The sequence below is a fragment of the Lampris incognitus genome, chromosome 15 (genome assembly GCF_029633865.1).
Source record: "Lampris incognitus isolate fLamInc1 chromosome 15, fLamInc1.hap2, whole genome shotgun sequence".
Lineage (NCBI taxonomy): Eukaryota > Metazoa > Chordata > Actinopteri > Lampriformes > Lampridae > Lampris > Lampris incognitus.
This window is the reverse complement of record NC_079225.1, coordinates 42,550,771-42,565,738: the sequence shown is the minus strand read 5'-3', so window position 1 is coordinate 42,565,738 and position 14,968 is coordinate 42,550,771.

Here is a 14,968-nt window from a genome sequence, read left to right as displayed (position 1 = left end):
CTGTGCAACACCATTGTGCAAACGCAGTCAAACGAAACGTTTTCCGCCCAACTTTTCCCGACCCGCCACCCTGCAGGCTGCAGGCTGCGCGTGCACGGCCGACCCGAGCAGCCGGACGCGCTGCTCTGCCCCAAACCCACGAGCAAGAGCGGGCTCACTTTACCTGATGGTCTGCTGCTGCCTCGGCGCCACCGGCGGCACCGAGCTCCGGTAGTTTCCCTCCGGCTCAACACCAGCAGGTAAACCAGTGCTCCCAGCCACACCAGCACCACCGCGGCCACCGCCAGCTTCCGACAAAGCCGCTTCATTTTCCCGCGTCGCAGCACCGCCGGCGCATCGCCCTGCCTGTCAGCACCGCCCCGCTCGGAGCCCGGAAGACGCTCCATCTCCGAGGAAAGTCGGTCCGCCTCGGTTGGCGTGATGAAAATAAGAAAGAAGAAGAAGAAAGAGAGAGAGAGAGGGGGAGAGAGAGAGAGGGGGGGGAGGCAGAGAGCGGACGAGGGTCGTCTCTGTTCTGTTTAATCCAGGATCTCATTCTGTTGAGCTCCGTTATTCCCGTTCCCCTTCCAGACAAACAGCTGCTGCAAACGCTCCTCTAACTGACCGGTGCAGCTGAAGCCCCCCCCCCGTTCTCTCTCTCCCCCCCCCCTCTCTCTCGCTCTCTCTCTCACTCTCTCTCCTTCTCTCTCTCCCTCTTTCTCTCTCTCTCCCTCTCGCGCTCTCTCTCTCCCTCTCGCGCTTCCCTCTCTCTCCCGTTCTCTCTCTCTCTCCGTCTCTCGCGGGCTCTCTCTCTCTCTCTCTCTCTCTCTCTCTCTCTCTCTCTCTCTCTCTCTCTCTCTCTCTCTCTCTCTCTCTCTCTCTCCCTCTCTCTCTCTCTCCCTCCGTCTCTCTCTCTCCCCCTCTCCCTCCCTCTCTTTCTCTCTCTCTCCCTCTCGCGCTCTCTCTTCTCTCTCTCGCACTCCCTCTCTCTCCCGTTCTCTCCCCCCTCGCGCGCGCGCGCTCTCTCTCTCTCTCTCTCCCTCCCTCTCTCCACCCCCCTCTCTCTCTCTCTCCCTCTCTCCCTCTCTCTCTCTCTCTCTCTCTCTCTCTCTCTCTCTCTCTCTCTCTCTCTCTCTCTCTCTCTCTCTCTCTCTCTCCCTCCCTCCCTCTCTCTCCCCCTTTCGCTCTCTCTCTCTCTCTCTCTCTCTCTCCCTCCCTCTCTCTCTCTCTCTCCTCTCTCCCTCTCTCTCCCTCTCTCTCCCTCTCTCTCTCTCTCTCCCTCCCTCTCTCCCCCTCTCTCTCTCTCTCCCTCCGTCTCTCCCCCCCCTCTCTCTCTCTTTCTCTCTCCCTCCCTCTCTCCCCCTCTCTCTCTCTCTCCCTCCGTCTCTCTCTCCCCCCCTCTCGCTCTCCTCTCTCTTTCTCCCCCCCCTCTCTCTCCCTCTCTCTTCTCTCTGTTTGCCTGTCTCTTACACACACACACACGAAAACAGTTAGAGAGAGAAAACGTGTGTGTGTGTGTGTGTGTGTGTGTGTGTGTGTGTGTGTGTGTGTGTGTGTGTGTGTGTGTGTGTGTGTGTGTGAGGACTGATTTTAAGTGTCTCACCATCAGACTGGGGACATTTTGTCGGGTCCTCGCGTCTTTGAGGGTCTATTTTAGGGTTAGGAGTGGTGTTGAGGGTTAGGGTTGATGTCGACGACGAGTCCTCACAGCCATAGAGAAACACGCGTGCGCGCGCGCGCGCGCGCGTGTGTGCACAGCTTGTCACCTAACGAGATTTAAATCACTTTGGGGAGTAGATGGGCACCTGCTGTTTACATGGAAGTGGATGCAGCACCACCTACTGACCTGACACCTGAACAAGTTCTTCATGAGTTCACTGTGAATAGAATAGAATAGAATAGAATAGAATAGAATAGAATAGAATAGAATAGAATAGAACAGAATACAATACAATACAATACAATACAATACAATACAATACAATAGATCTGACCTCTGGAATCTAAACGTCAGCTCAAACTGTATGAAACTGCCCACACAAGTCATCACGACCTTTTACCATCAGTGCTGCTGACCTCACCTGGGTGTTGATTCCTGAAAATCCCTGAGAATAGAGACGAGACGAGAAGTCACTGACCTGCATTACTGCAGAACAACACACACACACACACGCACACACACACACACACTTGTGTGCGTGTGTGTGTGTGTGTGTGTGTGTGTGTGTGTGTGTGTGTGTGTGTGTGTGTGTGTGTGTGTGTGTGTCCATTTGCCCCACCGGTTGGGGTCTGTCTGTATTTGACTGTCTCGTCTAAACCGACTGAAGGGAACTGACTTGTTACCTGGAATGGGACTCGAACCAAACAGCTCAGATTTCACCACCTCACCTGGACAAACAGAGGAGCTGTAGTTTCTCATCGCGAGTGGCAGTTTATCAGCTTCTTCTTCTTCCTCTTCCTCTTCTTCCTCTCCTTCTTCCTCTTCTTCTTCTTCCTCTCCTTCTTCCTCTTCTTCTTCCTCTCCTTCTTCTTCTTCTTCTTCTTCTTCTTCCTCTTCTTCTTATTCCTCTCCTTCTTCCTCTTCTTCCTCTCCTTCTTCCTCTTCTTCCTCTTCTTCCTCTTTTTCTTCTTCTTCTTCTTCCTCTTTTTCTTCTTCTTCCTCCTCTTCGTCTTCTTCTTCGTCCTCTTCTTCCTCTTCTTCTTCCGGTTTGTTTCCTGTTTCCCCGGGGTCGCCATAGCGGAGTTGATATTTCCCATCTGGTGATTGAACTTTCCCAATGAATGATGACAGAAATGGGAGAAAATAACACAAATCAACATCAAAAACAGACAACTCATAGCAGCCTTTGGGTATCTGGGCAAAACATCACAACAAAAACAAAACAAAAACGTCAAACAAAAGTGACAGAAATGAAACTAGCATGAACCTAACATCGGCGACAACCAAAATGCCGAGGAATGTGGCTTGATAGATAAAACGGAAGGATCTCTGTACTGGATCCACACACAGGGCCTTAGTAGGAGGTGCGGAGGCGATGGGGAAAGCTCTCCTTCCCGGATTTCAACCATTAAATCCTCTTATCAGATCTGGAGCCTCCTTCATGGGAAATATAACCCCTCATCTGTCCTCACCCAGTAATGCCTCGGGACTGGCGCCCATAAAACTTGGCCGTTTTATGTAAAACAAAACAAAAAAGCCACCGCAGCTATGGAGTCTATTTCCCTCTGCCATGCTACAGAGAAAGTAAACCAGCAACCGGAGCTGAATCACACCCAGAACCGAAGGAGTCATCGAATGACGTCACTTCAGGCTGACGACTTCGTCCTTGTGTTCAACGCCTCCTTCTCTCGTTTCCTCCGTCCACCTTTAAAGCGACAAGCCTTCCTTTCTTCGGTTTCGGTGGGTTTGGCGCCATCTGGCGGTCACAGCGGTTCGTTTTCCTACCGCGAATCCCAGAGTTCCTTTCGAATTCCAAACCGACGTGAGCAGGAAAGCGCGGGAAGCGTTCACGCGCAGGTCACACGTTTTGACGGTTGCGGATTTTGGCGCGACGGAGGCAACGTAAACCGGCGGTAGACTGAGTTAAGGAAAAACAAGGACCGATCAACAACGTTATCGCGTAACATTAGCAGGCTAATGTGTGTAATGCTAATGTGTAATACTTATACTACCTCCTATTGTTCACAGTGGTTGGGTTTGTATTGCGCGGCAAAACTTGCATTGAATTCGAACTATACAGAGTACAGTGGGGGTTGAGTTTGAAATTATAGTTGCTGAATTAATTTAAGAGCAGGTGATAAGGGGTAGGGAAAAAACAAGTGTATACTTCCGCCTACTGCTTTACCAACATGTAATAAATATCTGATGCATATGGAGATGTGTTCACCGAGTTTGTTGATCACTTCAAATGACTGGCAATGGCTTATCAGTATGCTATATCCTGCTCGTTTACATGTTCGAAATAAATCATCATCATCATCAGCAAGCCATATCAAATATCTAATTAAACCTAATCAAACGAGTTGATCTGTGATATTGTAGCGAATTCGGGGGACAACGCAACCACAGGAACTGCCGCGGCCGGGACGCGAACCCGTATCGCCCGCACCGCAGGAGGCATCGCTAACCGCTCGACTAAAGGATCGGACACGCCAGCCAGCGGCCAGCGTGTCTACTTATCCATGCACGTTGCACTATGCAAGCTTCTTCTTCTTTTGTTTTCCTTTTGTGGCAGACAGACACGACGCGTTTCACGAGCGGGGGCTATTATATGGGAATATCGGCGGGAATAGCACAAACCATCACCACTAATGAGCCAACTGGATCGGCCTCTAGCCAAGCGATTACAGAGCACTGATGCATTGTGCGGCCGTTGCTGCAAAAACGCAAGCGGCATTTTTAATACAAAAGGAATGACAGATTACCTCTGCACGTTTAAATCTGAATCCATTTCACGGCCTGCCGCCTCGCCCGGTAAACCGGTGAACGGGAGAGGCTGCAGACAGGGAGAGAGGGTTTCTGTGCAACCCAAATCCCACCAATAACCCCCCCCCCTGTTTTTTTTGTGCTTTATTTTTTACGAGTGGTAAAAACAGATGCACATGGGCTTTAGAAACATAAATAAAGAATGATAACCAGAAACGAAAACATGATAGTCGTGAAAAATTAAACAGAAATGCTAAACAAAAGCTCATACACAAGCAGGGATACCAGCCATACACAAACAGGGACAACTTGTTGTCTTTTTGCGCCATCTAGTGTTCCGTCCTATAATGCCTCACTTTTCCTATATTATTGTTTCATTTCAATTTATTGCCATTAAAAACAACGTGCAGGCACATGTTAAAATGAAATGAGGGCTGTGGCTTCACCAAACAGTGCAAGACAGACACCGACAAGCACAGCAAACACAGTATAAGATATACAGCCATGAAGACCAGAAGCTAAAAATAAGTTAAAAGAGAGCTGGAGTACAAAATATTTAAAAATATCTAGAGACATTCAGTGGGTGGCCAGGTTCAGGTGGGCAACAGCTTGTGGAAAGAAGCTGTTTTTGAGCCTGGTAGTGCGGGCTCTGAGGCTCCTGTAGCGCCTCCCAGAGTGCAGGGGGGAGAACAGTCCATGGTTGGGGTGGGTGGGATCTCTGCTGATGCTCAGACCCCTTCGAAGGCAGCGTTTGTGATAAATGTCTTGTATGGCTGGGAGCTGGGTACCGATGATATGCTGGGTCGCCTTGACGACCCGCTGCAGAGCTTTCTGGTCTACTGAGGTTCAGTCGCCGTACCACACTGAGATGCAGCTGGTCAGGATGCTCTCTGTGGTGCAGTGGTAGAAGTTGGTGAGAGTTTTGGAGGGGTAGACGGGCGCTCCTCCTTATCCCTTTAAGCTATATTATTACGCTACATTATAAATTATGCTATATTATTATTGGTTTTTTTAAATTTAATTTTGGGCGGGATTTTTCTCCCCAATTTTATCCGGCCAATTACCCCCCTCTGCCGATCCGGGGAGGGCTGTAGACTACCACATGTATCCTTCGATACACGTGGAGTCACCAGCCACCAGTCACCGCTTCTTTTCTCCTGACAGTGAGGAGTTTCGCCAGGGGGACGTAGCGCGTGGGAGGATCACACTAGTCCCCCCCCCCCAGTTCCCCCCCCCCGAACAGGCGCCCCAGAGGCGGCGCTAGCGCAGCGACCAGGACACATACCCACATCCGGCTTCCCACCCGCAGACACGGCCAGTTGTGTCTGTAGGGACGCCCGACCAAGCCGGAGGTAACGTGGGGATTCGATCCTGCGATCCTTCGCTATTGTTATAGTATTGTCAGTGCTTGAATTGGGCCGGTACTCCCCAGTACGCAGTACCGGGACTTCTGATTTTTACCCGTCTGCGTACCGGTGCTTCTTACTGCGTACCGCCACCTCATGACGCATCTAGGTACGCATATTGTAGTGCCTGTGTGCTTTAATGGACTTCTTCAGTAATCCCATCTCAAACACCATCTACGTAGCTCCTAAGAAGAGCCTGTGAAACGCAAACTAATTAGATTATAGTGTAACGTGCATGGATAAGAAGACACGCTGGCCGCTGGCTGGCGGGTCTGACCCCTTAGTCGAGCGGTTAGCGATGCCTCCTGCGGTGCGGGCGACACGGGTTCGCTTCCCGGCCGCGGCACTTCCTGTGGTTGCGTTGGTCCCCCCCGAATTCGCTACAATATTGCGGCGAAACACAACTGAGGGTAGCTTCACCGGGGGCTGCTGCTCCTTTAAGACGGACGTCCAGCGTGCTGACGTAGGCACTGCTTAGCGTTTCCGGGGGTGGGGCCATGGTTGCAGCAGCCTAGCGGTTGGTCAGCTGGTTGCCAGGAGAGCTTGAACGGAATTGACTCGACTCGATCTCTCCGTCTCCTCATTCCCGCGCTCTCGCGATGTCGTGCAACGGCTTCTCTACCCAGAATGCACCGTATTACCGCGCGTATTGACGCGCGCGGCGCGCTCCGAAAGGCGCTTTGGCGCTGAAGATGTAGCCGAGTTAGCTTAGCTGCCGTAACGTCATTTCGACCATGTTAGCCTGGCTTAATAGTGCGAAAAGACAGCGGTTGTCGCCGGACCAGGAGCCGAAGGAAGCGCCAGTCAACACTGGCGCACCTGCGGGTACAGAAAACGCCGTGTTAGAAACGTCGTGTGACTGGGGAGCCTCCTGTGGTCGAGCCTCCTGCTCCAAGTCCAGTGGCCCCCCCCCCCCCAGAGCAGAGCCTTCTCTCCCGCTAGCATCGTCCAGCCCCTGGTTGGTACTGCTGTTCCCGAGGCGCTCTGGAGCCCTTTTTAAGAATGTGAGTATAAAACAATACATACTAATATGGAAAAAGTACACATAATGAAGATCTAGCATTAAAACCACCTGCTTAAACCAGTTTTTTCATGATTAAAGCTGCTTTAAACTGTATAAATGTCTAGAAACACTTACTATTCCATTGTATGATGTGTACTAATGTAAGCAGATAATCATAAGCTGCTTCTAAAGTTCTCACTGAAAGGTTTAAAAATATAAGTCGTATGTTAAAAATGATGCTCCTTAGTCACACATTTATAATATGTACCCCAACTCTTAACTGATGACCCATCTTGCCGTCACAGTATTGATTTGAGTGATTAGTTAAACAACATTTCTATTTATGTACAGGGAGCAGGAATGGAAAAAGAAAACTGGATGGCGAGGACTAGACAGATAAATTCAAGAGTGAGTATCTAGGTTGTGATATCTTTATTCCAAGACACTTGTATAATCAAGTGGTCATCTCTCTCTCTCTCTCGCACACACCTCCGTTCTAATTGTTTGTGTCTAATTTGCAGATATGCTACTTCAATCAGAGATGACAGAGCTGGGACCAGAGCAAGCAACCTGAGGGACAGAACAAACAAGCCAGCAGAAAGCAAGTAGCTACAATAAAACCACACACAGTTGCCAACTCACGGTACATTGATTGGATCAGTTTAGACAAACCGTCTTTTCCTGTACAAAAATATGCACTAAATAAATTTGAAGATAAGGTTTGAAGTTTTTTTTTTACTCATTATTATTATTATTAGGTAACACTTTAGTATGAGAAACATAAAAAAACTTAATTACTAGTGAATTAGTAATGATCAAGATGTCACTTTAGTATGGGGAACATATTCTAAGTAAAAAAACTTAATTACAAGTGAATTAGTAATGATCAAGATGTCACTTTAGTATGGGGAACATATTCTAAGTAACAAAAACTTAATTTACAGTAATTTAACACTATGAACACTTGTAGTTTTGTGTTGTTATGTAAGAAGAGACCATATTCATTAAGTGTTAGTAAGGGAGAATAACTCTTCTTGTGGTACTACCACCTTATAAAGGCCATACTAAGCAAAGCATATTGAGATGGTACTACTAATAAGCAATACTTCTGAGGTTATAGAGGGAAAACTCATAGTTAATGGCTTACTGGTTGTATAATAAGGCCATGCAGAATAAGGCATTAATGAGTACATAATAATGACCAATTAAGAGCCAACATGTTGCTAATTTGCATGCTAATAAGCACCTAATTAATGGTGACTACGATCCCCATACTAAAGTGTTACCTATTATTATTATTATTATTCACAGGGAAATGTGTCTGAAAATGATCAACTGCTATGTGGTTTATCTAAGCAACTAGTATAGGGTTTATCTAGGCAAACCAGGCAAAACCACACGGTACCCACGAGGGCCACAAGCGCGTGTGCCAAGCATTTGCTGATTCAGAGCACTGGCACCTTTTTGATTCCAACTGAAGCACTGATTATTGTTATATTGTTATTATTGTTATCTTTACGAATTGTTTTTGCCTGTGTTTGACATCAAACAGTGGCACAGAACACAGAAGAGGCAAGTTACTAATCGTCAAACCCTTTTCAACTATCCCAGTTCAACTAAATCCAGTGCATTGCACTCTCAGGACTTGGCCTTTCGATTCTGCACCATTCATTGAACACGTGCTGCATATGAGACTGACTTTTTGTGCGAGCCTTGTTGACATTTTGCAAAGCAGCGCCATTCCTCCATTTTTTGTTGTTGATTTTTTTTTTTTGCCCCGGAGCTTCTTTTGCCCGCCCCCCCCTTCTTGAATTATGTGTTTGTTGTTAAAAGATGTGACGTATGAGTGATATTTTGATTTTCCTGAAGCAGGATATGACTTAGTATCATAATATCAGCATCATAACATCACTGTCCTCATGTTATGACTAGTATCATAATATGAGTAGCACGTATGACAATATGACTATTAAATATTAAGTATCAAATGTCAGCAGGAGATCCTGACTGGTACTGATTGAAACAAATCAAACGAGTTACATACACCCCCCCCCACACACACACACACAACCACCACCATCACCACACTCCCCAGATTTCGGCCTTCAGACACATTGTTGTTGTTTGCACTTTGTACTTAAAAGCTTAAGTTTTTAAAATTTACTGTGCATGTTTCGTGTCGAGAACCTCTGTCCACAGACAGCATGCAACAAAAAAAGATGGACGTTACCGTCCCCACTGATCAGAGATAACTTGACCCCAACCGAACACTCCTGCTTCCTTTACTTCGCTAGTGACATTGTCTCCCCCTAAAATCGTTCTATTTCGAACGTTTGTCAAAGACGGGGAAAAAACGGACGCGTCTGCTGTTTGGCACATTGTACAGCAAAGCCGTACAACTGCAGAAATGCTGTTTTATTTTATTCTATTTTTTTTGTTACTCTGCGTTTTGTTCTCAAATTTTATTATCTTTTGTCATGTCATGTTTTTGCATCAAATATCAGACGTCTGTTTAGTATGGTGCCGTATGGTGTTGTTGACTTTAACGGCGGACAAGTTAGTTTCAAATGATCAAAAGTCGTTTGGTTTCCAGAGCTCCAAAACGACCTCTGACGTAACAGGCTATTTGGGTGTGTTATTAACATAATAACAGCAATGTTTATGAGCTGCTACTGTGATTGGCTGGCAGTATTGATGGCCCCGCCCCCTCCATTGACCGAAACAACCGCTGTCCAATCAGGAGATACCTTGCTGCCAACATGGGCGGCCTAATGCAAAATCTGGGTTGATCGTTCCCAGTGTGATGTCACTCCAAGGGGCAGTTCTGATTGGCTTGTTCAGACGGCGTTATCGGTATTATTTTGGTCCCATAGAAAGCTGGTGAAACACTGGTGTTATTGAAGTACCGTGAAATCATGAAAATGGTGATGGAAAACTCCACCCCAGCACCAGACAAACCTTGTTTTCTCTTACACCCTCCCCCGTTAAATGTTGTGCTCGACTTAAACGTTAATATGATAAATTAGACTACACTTCGATGTTATATTTATTGCATTCTCCTTGCATGCATGTCGTTGATTAAGGCATCTTGTTGTACTGGCAGGATATTTTGCCTCCTGGTCGAATGGTCGCCATGTCATGTCACCCACTGTGAACTATCCAGATACCTTTAACGCCTCTGCACAAACTTGTCTGACGTCAAAATCCACCGACTTCCACCACATTTTTCCGTAACAGCTCTCATTCCGATTGCTAGAATGAATCTGTGTCACCAAATTATGGTTGATTTAGCTGTCAAACCAGTCGCCAGTAAACTCGCCATCAGTAGTACAGTGGTGCTTGAAAGTTTGTGAACCCTTTAGAATTTTCTAGATTTCTTCATAAATATGACCTATCATCAGATTTTCACACAAGTCCTAAAAGTAGATTAAGAGAACCCAGTTAAACAAATGAGACAAAAACATTATACTTGGTCATTTATTTATTGAGTAAAATGATCCAATATTACATATCTGTGAGTGGCAAAAGTATGTGAACCTTTGCTTTCAGTATCTGGTGTGACCCCCCCCGTGCAGCAGTAACTGCAACTAAACGTTTCTGGTAACTGTTGATCAGTCCTGCACATCGGCTTAGAGGAATTTTAGCTCATTCCTCCGTACAGAACAGCTTCAACTCTGGGATGTTGGTGGGTTTCTTCACATGCTTGCTTCAGGTCCTTCCACAACATTTAGATTGGATTAAGGTCAGGACTTTGACTTGGCCATTCCAAAACATTAACTTCATTCTTCTTTAACCATTCTTTGGTAGAACGACTTGTGTGTTAGGGTCGTTGTCTTGCTGCATGACCCACATTCTCTTGAGAGTCAGTTCACGGACAGATGTCCTGACATTTCCCTTAAGAATTCACTGGTATAATTCAGAATTCATTGTTCCGTCAATGATGGCAAGCTGTCCTGGCCCAGATGCAGCAAAACAGGCCCAAACCATGATACTACCACCAGCATGTTTCACAGATGGGATAAGGTTCTTATGCTGGAATGCAGTGTTTTCCTTTCTCCAAACATAACGCTTCTCGTTTAAACCAAAAAGTTCTATTTTGGTCTCACCCATCCTACTACTACTACTACTACTACTACTACTACTACTACTACTACTTTCGGCTGCTCCCGTTAGGGGTGGCCAAAGCGGATCATCAGTTTCCAATTCTTCCTGTCTTCTGCATCTTCCTCTGTCACACCAGCCACCTGCACGCCTTCCCTCACCACATCCATAAACCTCCTCTTTGGCCTTCCTCTTTTCCTCTTCCCTGGCAGCTCCATATTCAGCATCCTTTTCCCAATATACCCAGCATCTCTCCTCCACACATGTCCAAACCATCTCAATCTTGTCTTATCTCCAAACCGTCCAACTAATACACTCGTTCCTAATCATGTCCTTCATCACTCCTAGTGAAAATCTTAGCATCTTCAACACTGCCACCTCCAGCTCCACCTCCTGTCTTTTCGTCAGTGCCAGTCTCCAAACCATATAACATAGCTGGTCTGACAATCATCTTGTAAACCTTCCTTAAACCTTGCTCTCACCCATCCACAAAACATTTTTCCAATAGCCTTCTGGCTTGTCCACGTGATCTTTAGCAAACTGCAGACGGGCAGCAATGTTCTTTTTGGAGAGCAGTGGCTTTCTCCTTGCAACCCTGCCATGCACACCATTGTTGTTCAATGTTCTCCTGATGGTGGACTCATGAACATTAACATTAGTCAATGTGAGAGAGGCCTTTAGTTGCTTAGACGTAACCATTGGTTCCTTTGTGACCTGGCTGACTATTACACGCCTTGCTCTTGGAGTGATCTTTGATGGTCGACCATTCCTGGGGAGGGTAACAATGGTCTTGAATTTCCTCCATTTGTACACAATCTGTCTGACTGTGGATTGGTGGAGTCCAAACTCTTTAGAGATGGTTTTGTAACCTTTTCCAGCCTGGTGAGCATCAACAACGCTTTTTCTGAGGTCCTCAGAAATCTCCTTTGTTCTTGCCATGATACACTTCCACAATCATGTGTTGTGAAGATCAGACTTTGATAGATCCCTGTTCTTTAAATAAAACAGGGCTCCCACTCACACCTGATTGTCATCCCATTGATTGAAAACACCTGACTCTTAATTTCACCTTCAAATTAACTGCTAATCCTAGAGGTTCACGTACTTTTGCCACTCACATATGTACAGTGCATCCGGAAAGTATTCACACCCCTTCACTTTCACCACATTTTGTTATGTTACAGCCTTATTCCAAAATGGATTAAATTCCTTTTTTTTTCTCATCAATCTACACACAATACCCCATAATGACAAAGCAAAAAAGGTTTTGTAGAAATTTTTGCAAATTTATTAAAAATAAAAAACTGAAATATTGCATGTACATAAGTATTCACACCCTTTACTCAGTACTTGGTTGAGGCACCCTTGGCAGCGATTACAACCTAAAGTCTTCTTGGGTATGAAGCTACAAGCTTGGCACACCTATATTTGGGGTATTTCTCACATTCTTCTCTGCAGATCCTCTCGAGCTCTGTAAGGTTAGATGGGGAGCGTCGCTGCACAGCTATTTTCAGGTCTTTCCAGAGATGTTCAATGGGGTTCAAGTCTGGGCTCTGGCCGGGCCACTCAGCGACATTCACAGACTTGTCCCGAAGCCACTCCTTTGTTGTCTTGGCTGTGTGCTTAGGGTCGTTGTCGTGTTGAAAGGAAAACCTTCGCCCCAGTCTGAGGTCCTGAGCGCTCTGGAGCAGGTTTTCATCAAGGATCTCTCTGTACTTTGCTCCATTCATCTTTCCCTCGATCCTGACTAGTCTGCCAGTTCCTGCCGCTGAAAAACATCCCCACAGCATGATGCTGCCACCACCATGCTTCGGCGTAGGCAGTGGCGCCCCCAAGGGGTGGCCACGGCCACCCTAATACTATCCCTGCCCCCCCCAGCCACGAGTCGCATATGCAGAATATGCTTCTGATTATGCATAATATGCTTCTATCTGATATTTTACATTAAGTGCTGTTCATTTAAATCAATAATGTATATTTTTCTTAACTCTCATATTGACAGTTTTCAACTAGCCTATACAGTATACTACAACAGCATAATAGAATTCCCGAAATTCAGTCATGGCTTTTGGTTTTGGTGTGCCACCCCAAGATTTTCAGTGGCCCCATTTGGCCCCCCCTATGAAACATTTCTGGGGGCGCCACTGACTGTAGGGATGGTATTAGCAAGGTGATGAGAGGTGCCTGGTTTCCTCCAGACGTGACGTTTGGCATTCAGGCCAAAGAGGTCAATCTTGGTTTCATCAGACCAGAAAATCTTGTTTCTCATGGTCTGAGAGTCCTTTAGGTGCTTTCTGGCAAACTCCAAGCGGGCTGTCATGTGCCTTTTACTGAGCAGAGGCTTCTGTCTGGCCACTCTACCATAAAGGCCTGATTGGTGGAGTGCTACAGAGATGGTTGTCCTTCTGGAAGGTTCTCCCATCTCCACAGAGGAACGCTGGAGCTCTGTCAGAGTGACCATCGGGTTCTTGGTCACCTCCCTGACCAAGGCCCTTCTCCCCCGATTGCTCAGTTTGGCTGGGCGGCCAGCTCTAGGAAGAGTCCTGGTGGATCCAAACTTCTTCCATTTACGAATGATGGAGACCACTGTGCTCTTCGGGACCTTCAAAGCTGTAGAAATTTTTTTGTACCCTTCCCCAGATCTGTGCCTCGATACAATCCTGTCTCGGAGGTCCAGACAATTCCTTTGACTTCATGGCTTGGTTTCTGCTCTGACATGCACTGTCTAGTGGGACCTTATATAGACAGGTGTGTGCCTTTCTAAATCATGTCCAACCAATTGAATCCACTACAGGTGGACTCCAATCAACATGTAGAAACATCTCAAGGATGATCATTGGAAACAGGATGAACCTGATCTCAATTCTGACTTTCATAGCAAAGGGTGTGAATACTTACTATGTACATGCAATATTTCAGTTTTTTATTTTTAATATAGTTGCAAAAAATTTCTACAAAACCTTTTTCACTTTGTCATTATGGGGTATTGTGTGTAGATTGATGAGGGAAAAAATGAATTTAATCCATTTTGGAATAAGGCTGTATCATAACAAAATGCGGGGAAAGTGAAGGGGTGTGAATACTTTCCAGATGCACTGTAATATTGAATCATTTCCCTCAATAATTAAAATGACCAAGTATAATATTTTTGTCTCATTTGTTTAATTGGGTTCTTTTTATCTACTTTTAGGACTTGTGTGAAAATCTGATGATGTTTTAGGTCACATTTATGCAGAAATATAGAAAATTCCAAAGGGTTCACAAACTTTCAAGCACCACCGTAGTTTGAATTTGCCAGTAATAGTCTGGTCACTGGCATCAACTCCCAGAACCTACAGCTGAGGGATATGGAAAATACAAAGGGGAAATATTATCATGATAATCATCAAAAATTTTACATGATATAAATATATCATATCTGCTTACATATGCAAAAATATCATGTTTGAGAATTCAACTGAGGGTCATCACGTTGTTCCAACAAAATGTTTGGAAAAGTATAATATCAAACCAAAAATATTTCAGACCTCATTCTGCGAGAAATTTTAGGTAACAAGTCGTCATCACGAATTTAGACAAAAATTTTTTATATCGAAATATGACAATATGCCAACTTCATCCCAACACAACAGCATTGAGGATGAATGATAATAGTGAAATACTGCCCAGCTTTACCAGAACCGTTATTTACTTCTTCTTTTTTTTCCCCAAGTCATCAAATCAAATCCAACTCAAAAATGTGTACGGTGGATTTTTGTCTCAGAAAGGCAAAGACATGAGAATAAAAATCTTAGCCAGAAAAAAAAACCCAAATTAGACCACATCCTCTAATCCAGTTTATTTTTCCTCAGCAGAAAATGGAACACGATAAAATTAAAAAGGAGAAAATAGGACAGAATTATGCTCCTTTTTTTTTTATACATTTAACTAAATATGCCACTCTATGCTAGGGTGTAAGTAACTCAAACTGATATAAGGTTAAATAATTTTTTTTCTTCTTCAAAAGGTACAGAAAGATATTCCATTTCTTTCATTTCTTATTAGCACTCATTA